Genomic DNA, 17,266 nt, shown 5'->3' with positions numbered 1-17,266 from the left:
ACCTCTGACACTGTACTCATCTCGTACTTCAGTGATAATATTGATAAAGATAATACTCAAGTTCCGGGAGAGGGTATCAACACATGACATTCCCAGTTAAAGGCTGCAAAAAGCCTAAGCAAAAAGCTGAAACTTTAACAGCATACAGCAATGTTATCAATTGCTATATGATCACCATTGGATATACTTTCATTTAGGCTCACTTCCTGAGACAGGCAAGGCCTATATTTGCTTATGAAAAAAACAAAATGTGAACTTGTTGATAAAATTATAAAAATTGTAAAGAACAGAGAGAGGACATTCAGAACAAGCAGACGTTTGAAATGGGAGTTGGAAGAAGCCATTAGGCCATTTTTTGTTGCTCTGCCATTCAATAAGATTGTAGTTGATTTTCTACTTCTCAGCAATATTTTCCTGTCCTATTCCATACCTCTTAATGCCTATCAATCTCAGTTTTGAATGCAATTAATGACAGATATGGAGCAGAAAGTTTTAAAGATTCACCATCCTCTTGAGTGAAGGGTTATTTTTTTCTTTAATTTCAGTCCCAAATGTCCAAGCCCAGAAATTTGAGAAGGTGCTCCTTAATCGTAAGCTCCTCAGCCAGGACAAATATCCTTCTCATATCTACACCGTTAAGCTTTTTAAGACTTCATTGGCTATGTTTCACTGAGGTCTTCAATCATTCTTTTAAACCGTTGAGGTTAGAAACCTGTTCCATCTCTCTTATGACAGTTGTGCCATCACTAGAACCAGTCTGGCAAATCTCTGCTACACTTCTACAACATCTATACACACAAAAATCCATTTGTTGCTCACCAAGGTCTTACTTAATCTTCACTTGTGTACTCAAATGCTTTTGCAGTGAAGTCCAATTTATAACTTAGCTAACAGCCTGTTGCACCTGCATGTTAGCTTTCACTTACGTGATTACAAAAAACAACACCCTTGATTTTCAAGTTATGATCAACTCCTGAATTGAGCCCAGTCATAATCTGGGTAGGACCTGTACAAGTTCAGAGTTGGGTATCAACCCCAGTTCAATATGTAGATGAGGACACCCCATGATTGATATCAAGCATACCTCCAAGTGTGATGCTGACCTGGCCAAATCACAGGACAGATCTAGATTTGTGACATACAGCAAACATGTCATGCGATCGACAGAGTTCAATGACCCTTGAAAATCAACATTTCCCACTTTCTCAGGTTTAAGAAGCGCTCAGTTTTTGCCAACTCTTAATAGAGTAATCCTGTTGGTCTCATTACTATTACCTGTCTTTCCTCACATTAATTGATTTTTCTGAAATGTCTATTCAATTCCCTTTTGAAAACACTGGTTTATGGCTTCCATTTCCTGTACAGACAGGAAACAAACAGTAATTACTACATCATAACTACTTGGGTAAAAAAAATGTTTATACCCTTTATCAGACCCTCAGAACCTCATCATCCTTGGTCCTTGAACCATTTAATGTTGGAAACAGTTGCTCTCTGCTTAATCAGGCTGAGCCAACATAGTCTTGTACACCTCAATCAACCATCCTGTCAAAGTCTTTTCCTCAGAGAACAGCTCCATCTTCACCATTTATTGCTGTATTTGAAGCTTCTTATTGATTAGAGTTGAATTTCCTCATCTCTATTGATTATTCACAACTCTACAGCACAGTTTAGCATCAGAATCAGAATCAGGTTTGTTTTCACCAGCATGTGGTGTGAAATTTGTTAACTTAGCAGCAGCAGTTCAATGCAATACATAATATAGAAGAAGAAATAATAAAATAATAATAATAAATAAGTAATACATTGAATAGATTAAAAATTGTGCAAAAAACAGAAATAATATATATTTTAAAAAGTGAGGCAGTTTTCACAGGTTCAATGTTCATTTAGGAACCGGGTGGCAGAGGGGAAGAAGCTGTTCATGAATTGCTGAGTGTGTGCCTTCAGGAGTGTGTACCTCCTACCTGATGGAAACAGTGAGAAAAGGGCATGCCCTGGATGCTCGAGGTCCTTAATAGTAGATGCTGCCTTTCTGAGACATCACTCCTTGAAGATGTCCAGGGTACTTTGTAGCTAGTACCCAAGGTGGGGCTGACTGCATTTACAACCCTCTGCAGCTTCTTTCAGTCCTGTGCAGTAGCCCCCCACCCCAGACCAGACAGTGACACAGCCTGTCAGAGTGCTCTCCACAGTACATCTATAGACGTTTTTGAGTGTATTTGTTGACATAACAAATCTCTTCAAATTCCTAATAAAGTATAGTCTCTGTCTTGCTTTCTTTATAACTGCATCGATATGTTGGGATGAGGTTAGGTCCTCAGAGATCGTGACACCCAGGAACTTGAAACTGCTCATGCTCCCTATTTCTGATCCTTCTGTGAGGATCACTATGTGTTCCTTCGTCTTACCCTTCCTGAAGTCCACAATCAGCTTTTTCGTTTTACTGATGTTGAGTGCAAGGTTGTTGCTGTAAAACCACTCCACTAGTTGGCATATCTCGTTCCTGTACACCCTCTCATCTCCAGCTAAGGTTCTAGCAATAATGGTTGTATTGTCAGCAAATTTATAGATGGTATTTGAGCGATGCCTAGCCACACAGTCATGGATATAGAGAGAGTAGAGCAGTGGGCTAAGCACACACCTCTGGGGTGCACCAGTGTTGATCAAGGAGGAGATGTTATCACCAATCTGCACAGATTGTGGTTTTCCAGTTAGAAAGTTGAGAATTCAATTGCAGAGGGAGGTACAGAGGCCCTGGTTCTGTAACTTCTCAATCAGGATTGTGGCAATGATGGTATTAATTGCTGAGCTATAGTCGATGAACAGCATCCTGACATAGGTGTTTGTGTTGACCAGGTGGTCTAAAGCCGACTGAAGAGCCACTGAGGTTGCATCTGCCATTGATCTATTGTGGTGATAGGCAAACTGCAATGGGTCCAGGTCCTTGCTGAGGCAAGCATTTTGGCGATTTAATAAATGTTTCTATGCAATTGGAATTTCTTGAGATGCACATATGAAAGGGAGCAGAAGCCGACCTTTTGGTGCTTGAAGCCTGTTCAGGCAGGGTATAACTGCCACAAAATTTCATCCCTCACATATCAAGGTAATCTCATTGCAAATTCCTGAGAGAGGCAAGAGACAGATAAAACCTGCCAGTGTTGGAAAACTCAACAGGAACATTCTTTAACACCTGTTAGTTTTGAGAAACCATTTAGGCTAGGGGTCAGATTGATGGTCATGGCTGCTCTCTAGAGAATGACCTAAGGGTTGAAGTCTTTGCAGTGTAGCTCAGATTATTTGAAGGTGATTAATATTGTTATATAACTTTGGTCATATCTTTTAATGATTGCATCACATAGGTATTTGCTGTATATCATAAACCTAGTCCTGTGCTGTGGTTTGGACAGGTTAGCACCACATTTAGAAGTTTGCTTGATGTCAGTCCTGGTATACGCATCTATTGAACCAGAGTTTGTCCTCTGATACCCAATACAGGTCCTCCCTGGGTTGTGGCACTATTCTGTTATTGGGAATTGTTCATAACACAACCAGTTTTCAAGTCAGAATTGAGGCTTTGAACCAAGATTTCAGGTGTCAGATAATACCAGCAGTCTTGTAGCAGCCTAGTAAATCCATACCACTGGTCTCCCTAATGCTTATTTGTATATATTGGCTGTACATGTGTTGGGCATTTTCATAGTCATAGTCACAGTCATAGTCATACTTTATTGATCCGGGGGGAAATTGGTTTTTGTTACAGTTGCTCCATAAATAATAAATAGTAATAAAACCATAAATAGTTAAATAGTAATATGTAAATTATGCCAGTAAATTATGAAATAAGTCCAGGACCAGCCTATTGGCTCAGGTGTCTGACCATCCAAGGGAGGAGTTGTAAAGTTTGATGGCCACAGGCAGGAATGACTTCCTATGATGCTCTGCATTGCATCTCGGTGGAATGAGTCTCTGGCTGAATGTACTCCTCTGCCCACCCAGTACATTATGTAGTAGATGGGAGACATTGTCCAAGATGGCATGCAACTTGGACAGCATCCTCTTTTCAGACACCACCATCAGAGAGTCCAGTTCCATCCCCACAACATCACTGGCCTTACGAATGAGTTTGTTGATCCTGTTGGTGTCTGCTACCCTCAGCCTGCTGCCCCAGCACACAACAGCAAACATGATCGCACTGGCCACCACAGACTTGTAGAACATTCTCAGCATCGTCCGGCAGATGTGAAAGGACCTCAGTCTCCTCAGGAAATAGAGACGGCTCTGACCCTTCTTGTAGACAGCCTCAGTATTCTTTAACCAGTCCAGTTTATTGTCAACTTTTAAGCTGAAGAGAAAGTTTATTCAGCTTCCTCACTATATGCCAAATATTTTTCACCAGTGAAGTTCATTTGATGTATGTCCCACACAGGAGATTAGTGTGCAAACTTAAAGCACATGGTATTGGGGGTAAGGTATTGGTGTGGGTGGAGAATTGGTTAGCAGACAGGAAGCAAAGAGTGGGAATAAACGGGACCTTTTCAGAATGGCAGGCGGTGACTAGTGAGATACCGCAAGGCTCAGTGCTGGGACCCCAGTTGTTTACAATATATATTAATGACTTGGATGAGGGAATTAAATGCAGCATCTCCAAGTTTGCGGATGACACGAAGCTGGGTGGCAGTGTTAGCTGTGAGGAGGATGCTAAGAGGATGCAGGGTGACTTGGATAGGTTGGGTGAGTGGGCAAATTCATGGCAGATGCAATTTAATGTGGATAAATGTGAAGTTATCCACTTTGGTGGCAAAAATAGGAAAACAGATTATTATCTGAATGGTGGCCGATTAGGAAAAGGGGAGGTGCAACGAGACCTGGGTGTCATTATACACCAGTCATTGAAAGTGGGCATGCAGGTACAGCAGGCGGTGAAAAAGGCAAATGGTATGCTGGCATTTATAGCGAGAGGATTTGAGTACAGGAGCAGGGAGGTACTACTGCAGTTGTACAAGGCCTTGGTGAGACCACACCTGGAGTATTGTGTGCAGTTTTGGTCCCCTAATCTGAGGAAAGACATCCTTGCCATAGAGGGAGTACAAAGAAGGTTCACCAGATTGATTCCTGGGATGGCAGGACTTTCATATGAAGAAAGACTGGATTAACTGGGCTTGTACTCGTTGGAATTTAGAAGATTGAGGGGGGATCTGATTGAAATGTATAAGATCCTAAAGGGATTGGACAGGCTAGATGCAGGAAGATTGTTCCCGATGTTGGGGAAGTCCAGAACGAGGGGCCACAGTTTGAGGATAGAGGGGAAACCTTTTAGGACCGAGATTAGGAAAAACTTCTTCACACAGAGAGTGGTGAATCTGTGGAATTCTCTGCCACAGGAAACAGTTGAGGCCAGTTCATTGGCTATATTTAAGAGGGAGTTAGATATGGCCCTTGTGGCTACGGGGGTCAGGGAGTATGGAGGGAAGGCTGGGGCGGGGTTCTGAGTTGGATGATCAGCCATGATCATAATAAATGGCGGTGCAGGCTCGAAGGGCCGAATGGCCTACTCCTGCACCTATTTTCTATGTTTCTATGTATGTTGATAGCTTTTGCCATAGCGTAATAAAGTGTTAATTGTAGTGGCAGTTGTGGTATGTCTTTAATACAGAGGAGAGGATCTATGATCAATTTGGCCTGTACTCACTGTAACCTGGTAAAACCTGGTACAGGTCGACCTTCACTAATCTGACTACCTGTAATCCGGTTCCTTCGCTAATCCGGCACTGATTATGCTTAATGTGATCCTTCTGTAATTCGGCATTTTCACTAATCCGGCACTCCTCTAGTCCCAGTGGTGCTGGATTAGTGAAGGTCGACCTGTATTTCCACTAGATGTTAGGAAGGTGCATTGGTTCCATTTTTCTATATAGGATTCAGATTTCTGAGTGTAACATCCAATTCACAAATTCCTTTTAAGATCGGAATTACTTGTTACCATCAATACTTAGGTAATCTTCATCAGGATCTCTGCCTTCTAAAACCTTTTTTAAAGGATTTTTATACTTTTTGGTTCAATTCTTGAACTGACATGTTTTGCCTTCCATGATATTAGGCTAGTACAGTATGAGAGATACTTAAATTGTACGTCCAATAAAGTATTTTCTTTCTCAATGGGTATTCAGCATTCAAAGATTCAATTCCTCCTGTCATCACTTCTCCCATCCATCATGTTAATTTATCTCAGCCCTAGGCCTTTCTTCCTGCACTTTTTTCAAATCTTTGCTTTTCTCCCCTTTCTCTCTTTATTGGGCTTTTTTCCCCCTGGTTTCCATATCTTGGATGGGCCTATGGTATGGTGCTGGAGCTGATAAATCGATATGTTTGGAAGGATTTGTGAGAAGGGTGAGAATTATGTGCTTGAGTTTCCATGATCGCTTATGGCAAGTCTTTGTACTGATTGGTAAACAACACAGAAATTCTACTCCTCTGCTAAAAGTCATGCAAAACAATACAATATTATAAATAATTAGATATTTGTGTTCGTGTGTTGTTTTTCATGTTTTCAATGATACAAATAAACTTGAAAATCACACAGCACTTGGGGCCATTTATGATAGCAATAGTTCTTTAAAGCTTCTAATTATACATCTTTTCTTTACAGAAACAAATTGGTAAGAAAACCACATAAAATATGTATATTTCAATTTTGAAAATATTATATTCCAGTTTACAATTCACATTCAAAGCATGAAGGCAGATCGCAAAATTGCCACCCGACTGCTATCAAATCCTGCATTGGAAGTATCATTCTTACAAGTGCAAACACAGGGAAATCAAACACTGACAATTGATCACAGGATGTCAATTAAAATGATTTAGCACACTAGTTTGTTCTTTCTTTATTTAAGTAATCCAGCACATCTTATTATGTAAGTGAATCAGTTAGGTACTCTTGTTAAATTGAAAGTTTACTATTTCTGTGCATTCAATTATCCTTTTTGGTATACTTCCATTATAGCAAATATTCTATCACTTCAAAGTATTTACAACTAATATGTTTGATTTTAAGGGAAGAAAATAGGCCATGCAAAATATTAGGGGATATATAATGAATTGGCTTTTTCAAGTGAATTATGTAGATCATCTTACAGTACTAAAAAATCCAAATGTATTTGATTCTTGAATTCCCCAAAATGTTTAGTTTATTTCTGCTTCTGGTTTTGTCTGTACGACTGCATATTCAATTTGCATTAATTTTCTTATTGTTAATAGTTTGTGTATCGAAGTGTATTGTTATTTTCCAGTAGCTGCCTTAGTTTTCTTTTAATTTATAGAAACCTTCTGTTAAATCCCATGAGCTGATTTCTGGCTAAGTGAATCAAAGCCTAAATGTAATACCTTTTGAATGTATTCTTGGGAGTAACATTTTTGGAAAATCCTTTGCATATTTTGATTTTGGATTCTGACTATAACAATATAACACATTTAGGTTGTGTTATAGTTAGACATTAAAACTGATCCTTGTAGAGCTGACCACATTGGGTAAGGAATTAATTGCTCTATGTTTTCTCGAATGGATGCTCAGGAGCTAGAAAGTGGAACATTATATTTTGCCTATTACACAAGTATTAATCAGATAACATTTGTAAAATGAAAAATAGTGCAATACTACAATTAAAACCTTGCTGAAGAGATGCAGTTTCAAATAATATATAATGAATTGGCATTTTCATGTTAATGATGTGGATATATTTCCCGTACTAAAGAGATCTAAGTATGTTAATTTTTTGCAAAGTAAACTTATTTACATTTAAACTTTTCTTTCTAATTAGTTCAAGAGTCATAACTCATTATTATGGATCTAGTTTAAGGGTGCATTTTGTTCAATAGTGGTTTTGAAATTTGCATTTTATTGTTCAAATCTTTTGGAGTGTTTGATATTGTGTAAATAATGTTGTTTGCTAACATCTTCCTGTAATAATTTGTAATAATCAATATTTTTCCATATATTTTGAAGGCATATAAGCATTTATATATTAAAACAATGTTGCCTAGTGATCTTAGTGTCTCACATTTGTGAATATTCCGGTGTGGAGCGAGCACCTTGGATCAGAAATTAACTTGCATTCGTCATGGAGTCAAAGGTCACAACAACACAGGAACAGGCTCTTCGGCCCACCTTGTCTATGCTGACCCGTTAATTTGCCTAGTCCCATCGACCTGCACATGGACCGTGGCCTTCCATACCCCTCCCATCCTTCTACCTAACCAAACTTCTCCTAAATGTTGAAATCAAGCGCACATCCACCACTTGCGATGGCAGCTCGTTCTACACTCTAACCACCCTCTGAGTTCCCCTTAAATATTTAACCTTTCACCCTTAATCCATGGCCTCTAGTTTTAGGCCCACCCAACCTCAGTGGAAAAAGCCTGCTTGCATTTACCCTGTCTATATCCCACATATTTTTGAATACCTCTCTCAAATCTTCCCTCAATCTTGTACATTCTAGGAAATAAAGTCCTAACCTGTTGAATCTTTCCCTATCATTCAGGTCCTCATGTCCCAGCAATATCCTTGTAAATTTTTCCTGCACTCTTTCAAACATCTTTCCTGTAGGTAGGTGACCAAAACTGGACACAATACTCCAATTTAAGCCTCAACAATTTCAATATAACATCCTAACTCCTCTACTCAGTACATTGATTTATGAAAACCAATGTGCCAAAAGCATTCTTTACAACCCTCTCTACCTGCAATACCACTTTCAAGGAATTGTGTATCTGTATTCCTAGATCCCTCTGTTCTACCACACTCCTCAGTACCCTACTGCTCACCACGTAAGACCTACCCTGTTTGGTCCTTCTAAAGTGCAACATCTCACACTTGTCTACACTTTTCAGCCCACTTTTCCAGTTGGTCCAGGCCCTATTGCAAACTTAAAGAGTCTTCCTTGCTGTCTACTGCATCCCTAACTTGGTGTCATCTGCAAATTTGTTGATCCAGTTTATCACATTATCATCCAGATTGGTGATGTAGATGACAAGCAACAACGGACCCAGCACTGATCCGTGCAGCACACCACTAGTCACAGGCCTCCAGTCAGAGAGACAGCTATCTGCAATCACTCTTTGGCTTTTTCCACAAAGCCAATGCTTAATCCAATTTACTACCTCATCTTGAATGCCAAGCGACTGAATCTTCTTGACCAACCTCCTATGTGGACCCTTGTCAAAGGCCTTACTGAAGTCTATGTAGACAACTTCCACTGCCTTGCTCTTCATAAATTTTCCTGGTAACTTGCTCAAAAAACTTGAAAGACACACCTTACCACGCACAAAACTATGTTGACTATCCTAATCAGTCCCTGTCTATCCAAATATTTATATATCTGGTCCTTCAGAATACCTTCCAAGAACTTTCCTACTACTGATGTCAGGCTCACTGGCCTCGAATTTCCTAGCTTATTCTTAGAGCCTTTCTTTAACAATGGAACAACATTAGCTTTCCAGCACCTCACCTGTGGTTAAGGATATTTTAAATATTTCTGCTAGGGCCCCTGCAATTTCTGCACCAGCATCCCACAGGATCCAAGGGAACACATTGTCAGACCCTGTGGATTTATCCATCCTAATTTGCCTCAAGACAGCAAACACCTCCTCCTTTATAATCTATATAGGGTACATGACCTTATTGCTGCATTGCCTCACATCTATAGACAAAATTTTCATCTCCTGAGTAAATACAGATGCAAAAAAAAAAATCCATTTAAGATCTTCCTTTGTCACTCTTTCAGCTCCATGCATAGATTACCACTCTGATCTTCTATAGGACTAATTTTGTCCCTTGCTAAGCTTTTGCACTTAATATATCTGTAGAAGTCCTTAGGATTCTCCTTCACTTGTCTGCTAGAGCAACCTCATGTCTTCTTTTAGCCCACTTGATTTTCTTCTTAAGTGGCCTCTTACATTTCTTATACTCAAGTACCTTATTTGTTCCTGACTGCCAAACCCTGCCATGCATCACTTTCTTTTTCTTAACCAGGGCCTCAATATTTCTTGAAAACCAAGGTTCACTAAACCTGTTATCCTTGCCTTTTATTCTGGCAGGAACATACAAACTCTGCAGACTCAAAATTGAACTTTTGAAGGCCTCCCATTTACAAAGTACACTTTTACCAGACAACACCCTGTCCTAATATACACTTGCTAGGTCCTTTCTGATACCATCAAATGTGGCCTTTCTCCAATTTGTAATCTCAACCTGGGCACCAGGCCTACCCTTTTCTACAATTACCTTGAAATTAATAGCATTATGATCACTAGATGCAAAGTGTTCCCCTACACAAACTTCTGTTACCTGCCCAGCTTCATTCCCTAATAGGAGATCTAGCATCGCACTCTCTCTAGTTGGGGCATCTATGTGCTGATTAAGGAGATTTTCCTGAACACATTTGACAACCTCTCTCCTACTCATCCCTTTTACACTAGGGGAGTCCCAGTCAGTATGTGGAAAGTTAGAATCACCTACTATAACAGCCTTATGTTTCTTGCAACAGTCTGCCATCTCTGGACAAATTTGCTGCTCTAAATCCCGCAGACTGTTGGGTGGTCTATAATGTAATCCTGTTAACAGCCATACCTTTCTTATTCCACAGTTCTCCATATAAATCCTCACCAGACAAGCTCTCCAGTCTGTCCTGACAGAGAACTGACGTGACATTTTTCATTACTAGTAATGCCATCCCTCCAGCTCTATTATGTCTAGAACACCAGAACCCCAGAATAGCGAGCTGGAGTGATACAGGAAACATCAGTCTTCTTGTGTTTGGTTGGAGGCATAAGGGATTGGTGGTGGTGCATGGAAGGGATTGGCTCAATACTTATAATGGAAGATTGGATCTTAGAGTTTGGGGTGTGTTGGTCAGAATGATAGAAGCCATTGTGGTGGTATGAGAAGATCATGGTGGGATGTAGAAAGCAGTAACAGAGAATTGTGGGAGCAGAGGCAGATGACTGGAGATTGACATTTTTGCATTAATTTAAAGTGGTCATGGATACCACAGAGGATGAAGGCAAGTGTTTTAAATTTGTAGTAGGTCTCCCAGATCAATGCTGAGGTGCTGGAAGCACCAGCAACAGAAAATACGATGATATTTGTCCAAAATTCAGGTTGGCACAGTAGCATAGTGGTTAGCACAATGCTCTACAGTACCAGCAACCTGGGTTCATTTCCTGCCGCCGTCTGTAAGTGTTTGTACATTCTCTCCATGATCCTCCAAGTGTTCTGGTTTCCTCCCACAGTCTAAAGAGGTATGTTAATTAGTAGGTAAATTGTCCTGAGATTAGGCTAGGGTTAAATCAGGGGTTGCTGGGTGGCGCGGCTTGAAGGGCCTATTCTAAATAAATAATTAACCCCCCCCCATAATTACCCAAATGGATCATTGGACAATGGATGATGTTTAGAGGTGTTGATCAGACAACAGTTGAGGGATGAAAGCTGAGCTCAATATTGATCTAGTGGCCTGGCTTGGGTACCATAATTTCACATGTGTCCAACGTAGAATTTGTGACACATGCACAAGAACAATTCCCAATAGGGGAGCGCCAGATTGAATTTACAAATGATGCAAAATGCAGAAGTGGTTACTAACATGTTTCGTTCCACGATAAGCAAGTTTGCAATCACCCGATACTGAAATAAAGAATGCTACATGAAGTAATTTCTAACCCTTTATACTCTCATTGGCAAGAAATTGGATACTTTCTGACTCTCACCAGAAGACCCTTTATAACCTGTTGTTAGTTCATCTAGAATTAATGTCCACAGAGAACCTCATTTCAAGGTGATCTGTGAAGCTTAGGGCAGCACAGGCTTCAGTAATTTCACTCATATGCCTCTTGTTGCTCTCTGTCTTGTTTTGTCTTTCTCTCACTCTCTCTTTCACTCCCACTTTGGTTTCCTAAACGGGGTAAATGCAGAAGATCAAATTGATTTTACACTGAGATGTTGAAGACTGATAACTGCATCAGCAATTTCACTGAAAAGCTCTGAAAGCTGGTTGAGCCATACCTGAGTAAACCAACTGTAAAGAGCTTGAAAATGTGTAAATATGTTGGCAGATATTCTTAAAACATTTAAGTGCTATCAAAATTAAGCATACTATTAAAAATTGGAATAGAACAATGAAAAATATAAACTCTTGAAAACAGTAGAATTAAGTCAATTAAAATGTAATCATTTAAATGTTCATTTATCTTGTTCCCTCCATTCAAATGAATGTGTTTATTTTAGTGCCAGAAGCTTGCAGAAATTTGTACAGGTCCTTCTCAGTTCACAATTGGCCAACTTAGGTATAGCCTGTACAGATGGATGAGCACTTAGGAATCAGCCAGTATGGATTTGCCAGCAACTGCAAGACTTCAGGCATCTTCTGCTTTGTGGGAACTCAGTTCTTGGCTGCATTCCGGACATGAATACTACTTGGGTTGCAAACAGTTCACAGTAATGGAACGCTGTTGTAATTTATGAATGACCTGTACTTCACTTCTGGACCCTATTTGTGCAGAAATCCTGAAATTTTACATAGTTATGATAGACCTGAATGACTTGTCTGAAGTGGAACTTTTTTGCCGGAAATATTGCATCATGTTGTTTGGAGTGGGATAGCAGAATGCAGTGATAATCTTGTTCTTGATAAACTAAAGAAACAGACTACGGCTTAGAAATATGGAGTAGTGTCAAAACAAGTTTATTGTTTAGTTTAGATGCCCTTGTGAAATGTTCCTGCAGTTATGTTTTTCATCACTGAAAAAATAAGAGCCTGTTTTATAAGGGTGACCCTCCTCTTTCCTCCTTCACAATGTGGAATCATATCCTTACTGACATTGTCTATTTTATAAAATGTAAGTTTTCCTCAGTCTCCAGGCTTTGCGTTCATATTGGGATTGTCACAGAAAATAGAGCAAAATGCAATTTACAACAAGCTGCTCTTGTTCTGGGTAGTTAAGACACTGGAGTAACAATTCAAGAGATATTTAAGAGTATTGTGTTGGTGGTTAGTATTATGAAACAATGCCATAGAAAGGATCAACTTGTGATGGAGGAATTGTGTGGAATAAATGATAGTGAAGGCTGAAGGCCATCAGATTCGGTGGTTCTTGACAATCATTTTTTTTTCTGTTGAAAACTGATTGACTTGGATTTTAAACGCAAACAACAGGAATTCTGCAGATGCTGGAAATTCAAGCAACACGCATCAAAGTTGCTGGTGAACGCAGCAGGCCAGGCAGCATCTCTAGGAAGAGGTGCAGTCGACGTTTCAGGCCGAGACCCTTCGTCAGGACTAACTGAAGGAAGAGTGAGTAAGGGATTTGAAAGTTGGAGGGGGAGGGGGAGATCCAAAATGATAGGAGAAGATAGGAGGGGGAGGGATGGAGCCAAGAGCTGGACAGGTGATTGGCAAAAGAGGATATGAGAGGATCATGGGACAGGAGGTCCGGGAAGAAAGACAAGGGGGGGGGACCCAGAGGATGGGCAAGAGGTATATTCAGAGGGACAGAGGGAGAAAAAGGAGAGTGAGAGAAAGAATGTGTGCATAAAAATAAGTAACAGATGGGGTACGAGGGGGAGGTGGGACCTAGCGGAAGTTAGAGAAGTCGATGTTCATGCCATCAGGTTGGAGGCTACCCAGACGGAATATAAGGTGTTGTTCCTCCAACCTGAGTGTGGCTTCATCTTTACAGTAGAGGAGGCTGTGGATAGACATGTCAGAATGGGAATGGGATGTGGAATTAAAATGTGTGGCCACAGGGAGATCCTGCTTTCTCTGGCGGACAGAGCGTAGATGTTCAGCAAAGCGGTCTCCCAGTCTGCGTTGGGTCTCGCCAATATATAAAAGGCCACATCAGGAGCACAGGACGCAGTATATCACCCCAGTCGACTCACAGGTGAAGTGTTGCCTCACCTGGAAGGACTGTTTGGGGCCCTGAATGGTGGTAAGGGAGGAAGTGTAAGGGCATGTGTAGCACTTGTTCCACTTACACGGATAAGTGCCAGGAGGGAGATCAGTGGGGAGGGATGGGGGGGACGAATGGACAAGGGAGTTGTGTAGGGAGCGATCCCTGCGGAATGCAGAGGGGGGGGAGGGAAAGATGTGCTTAGTGGTGGGATCCCGTTGGAGGTGATGACTTGGATTTTGCCATGTTTGTCAGCACATTGTATAATTACACAAAACAATACCCTAATTGTCATTTAAGTGCAATTTAATCTTGAAAAGTACTCCTTCTGACTTCAGATTTTAAGATGTTGGTTTCGATAATGGTGAGAATAGATGTTTTTCCTCCTTTTATCCTTTATTACTCTGCCTCAGCACTGATCATGATGTAGTCTTTACTTTCAGTTTATTGGTGAAAAGTATGACTCAGTGGTCTTTCTTAATGCATAACCCCAAACTTTTCAAGTGTGTATGTGGTTGACAAAACGAGGCCAAGCCCACTCTGCCTAATCCTCTTTTAACTTAATCAGCTTGAAAATGATGGCTAAAAGTTAGGAATAGAAACTCTAAACAATTAACTCAGCTCAGTGGCAATCAAATCAGGGACTTCTTTGGGTTCCATGGTACAGTAATGTTGCAAATGGGACATTTACAATAGAACATTTAAAAGGGAAAATCTGTTTGTTTGACAGCTACAGTGCAACATCAATGTTGCCTCAGACCAGTTACAGAAACTTCAGCAAGTCTAAAAAGTACTATTGTAAATGGAAAAGTGTTACTTGCACGGTTTGTTAGACCACCTTCAGAAGCATTCTTTGACTTATCCATCGCATATTGCATTTACAATTGCCGGCAATTTTACTATGGTAAGACATGGTGAAATCCCATGTCTCACAATATACAGGCCAGTGCATTAATACCAGCAAACACTATAGATGATAAGATATAGGAGCATAATTAGACCATTCGACCCATCAAGTCTATTCCACCATTTGATCATAGCTGATTTATTTTCCCTCACAGCTTCATTCTCCTGCTTTCTCCCCATAACCCTTTGACACCTTCACTATCAAGAGGCTACCATCTTGTTACTTTCCTTTCCCTACATCAAAGAGCCTCACTAGTTCCGGCTTGGTAAGAGAATGAAATTACAATTGAAGAGACATATTTGATAAAGTACTTTATGGGTGTTTAGGTATAGCTAGAAAGTAATAAACAATGGCATTTCAGGCTGAGACCCTTTATCAGAGCTGATGAAGTGTCTTGGCCTGAAGCGTCACTGTTTATTCCCCTCCATGGATGCTACCTGACTTGCTGAGTTCCTCCAGCATTTTGTGTGTGTTGCTCAAGGTTTCTAGCATCTGCAGGATCACTTATGTTTTAAGTTATTTTGGGAGACAGTCCCATGAAGCAGTGGCATAATGAGGAAGTATCCGCTTCTAATAGAGAGCGGTCCCCTGAGCCATTCTCTCACTTCTGGCATGTTTTTCATATTCTTAGCATTGCCCGTTTTTAGATCCTGGATTAGGTGAATTGATGTGCGAGTTCAACAGGGCTGTTAATTCAACAGATGTGGAGAAATTTAGAAGTTGCTTTTATGTACTGCTTTACATAAATAATATCCTTGGTATTGGCTAACTGAGAAAGAACAAACCTAAGCTGGTGTTTGATTTTTGGAATACTCACCTTGCTTTATATTTCCTACACTGAGCAGACAAACTTGGCTTTGGATTTTCATTGGAGTGTCAGCCTAGATTTTATTTCTTCTTCAGAGTCAGGCTTGAACCTACAACCTCCTTTTAATGTTACCCACTGATCAACAGTTGACACAACAACAGAGATAAATGTAGACTTAAATTTCACGTCTTTTAAGGAAATTGACTTCTAAATTCAGCTATGTCTAAAATTCTATGCAGGTTCAAGGGTACTTATTTGAATCACTGTAATCCTACCACTTTGTATGTTGTCCAAAATCAATATAATTTTCAAAAAAGCAAGGAAGGTTAGATTGCATTTATAAATATACTCTCGATACTTCATAGCAAGCAGCTCAGAAGTTTTCTATTGTATTGCATGTTGTGCAAAGACTGAATCAATGGCTGATCGAAATTTCAATTTAAACACATTTTTGAAATCAGTGACCATTATCTGAACATTTTTATTTGTAATTAACAAACTGTATGAATCAGATAACCTTCATTGGTTCTCAATATGATTTTTTTGTATTGTAGGAACACTTTCTTGTCATACAAAGCATGCAGATATTTGTTTCAAATATCGGTGTTATGTCTGCAAAATTTTTATTATTGTCAAAATGGTGATATACTATTGCTAATAATAGAAGAAGTGTTGGAAGTAGAGTTAAAAGGAAATTGCCATATGTCCTTTCTTAGTACTGTCATTTACTTTCATCTCTCAAAGTAACATTAACTAAATAAGAAAGCTGTTATCTTTCATAAACAAATCAAAATAAATTAGTTCATGGAAAAGTTCTGTTCCAGGTTTTCATCCCTTCATGCCAGAGACAGATCTCCATTCGTTACATGAAAGCATGGAAAAGAAAGTAATTTGTGGGAATTTGGAACTTGGGATAATTTTCTTGCACAGTAAATAACAAAACTAATCTGTGGTCTGTACGTAGATACAACTAAATGAAACAACGTTCCTCTAGACCATGGTGCATCAACAATAGGTATATCACACACAGCACATAAGACAAAGTATTACCAGAGATAAGTTCATAAAATATAATTCAAAATGCATGTGAAGTGCGCAGCGCAGGTAAACAGTAAACAGTACAGAAAACAGTAAACAGCTTGCTGTCCTAGTGATGAGACCTTAGTAGTGGCAGGGTATTCATTAGTCTCACAGCCTGGGGGAAGAAGCTGTTACCCAGTCTGGCAGTCCTAGTCCTGATGCTCCTGCACCTCCTTTGCATCATGCCATAAGAAGACATCCACCAACGGATAGAACTTCAAATTATTAAAGAACAAATATTTTCAAAGAATAAGTACACAACTTTTCTATACTCTTAATCGTTAAGACAATTGTTTTTATCCTGGTTTTCATTATTACTGATACTTTACATTCTTTTACCTTTAAAGAGGTCAGTATACATTTCCTTTTGTTTCTGTGCAAAATGTGTGATACCATATCAGAAAATGATTTTGGGATCTCATTGCAAGTTCAAGTTCAAGTTCATAAAATATAATTCAAAATATATGTGAAATGCACAATACAGGTAAACAGAAAACTGTACAGTAAGCAGTAAACAGCTCGCTGTC

At 39.7% G+C, this 17,266-nt stretch overlaps 1 protein-coding gene across 3 annotated transcripts in view; it reads left to right on the top strand.

The window, feature by feature from the left end:
* Positions 1-17,266, top strand: part of foxp2 (forkhead box P2) — a 745,656-nt gene that overhangs the window by 364,575 nt on the left and 363,815 nt on the right. The gene's annotated exons all lie outside the window — the stretch shown is intronic.

This window comes from Mobula birostris, chromosome 9 (genome assembly GCF_030028105.1).
Source record: "Mobula birostris isolate sMobBir1 chromosome 9, sMobBir1.hap1, whole genome shotgun sequence".
In the NCBI taxonomy this organism is placed as follows: domain Eukaryota; kingdom Metazoa; phylum Chordata; class Chondrichthyes; order Myliobatiformes; family Myliobatidae; genus Mobula; species Mobula birostris.
Note: the sequence above shows the minus strand (reverse complement) of the source record. Positions and strands in the feature narration are given on the sequence as shown.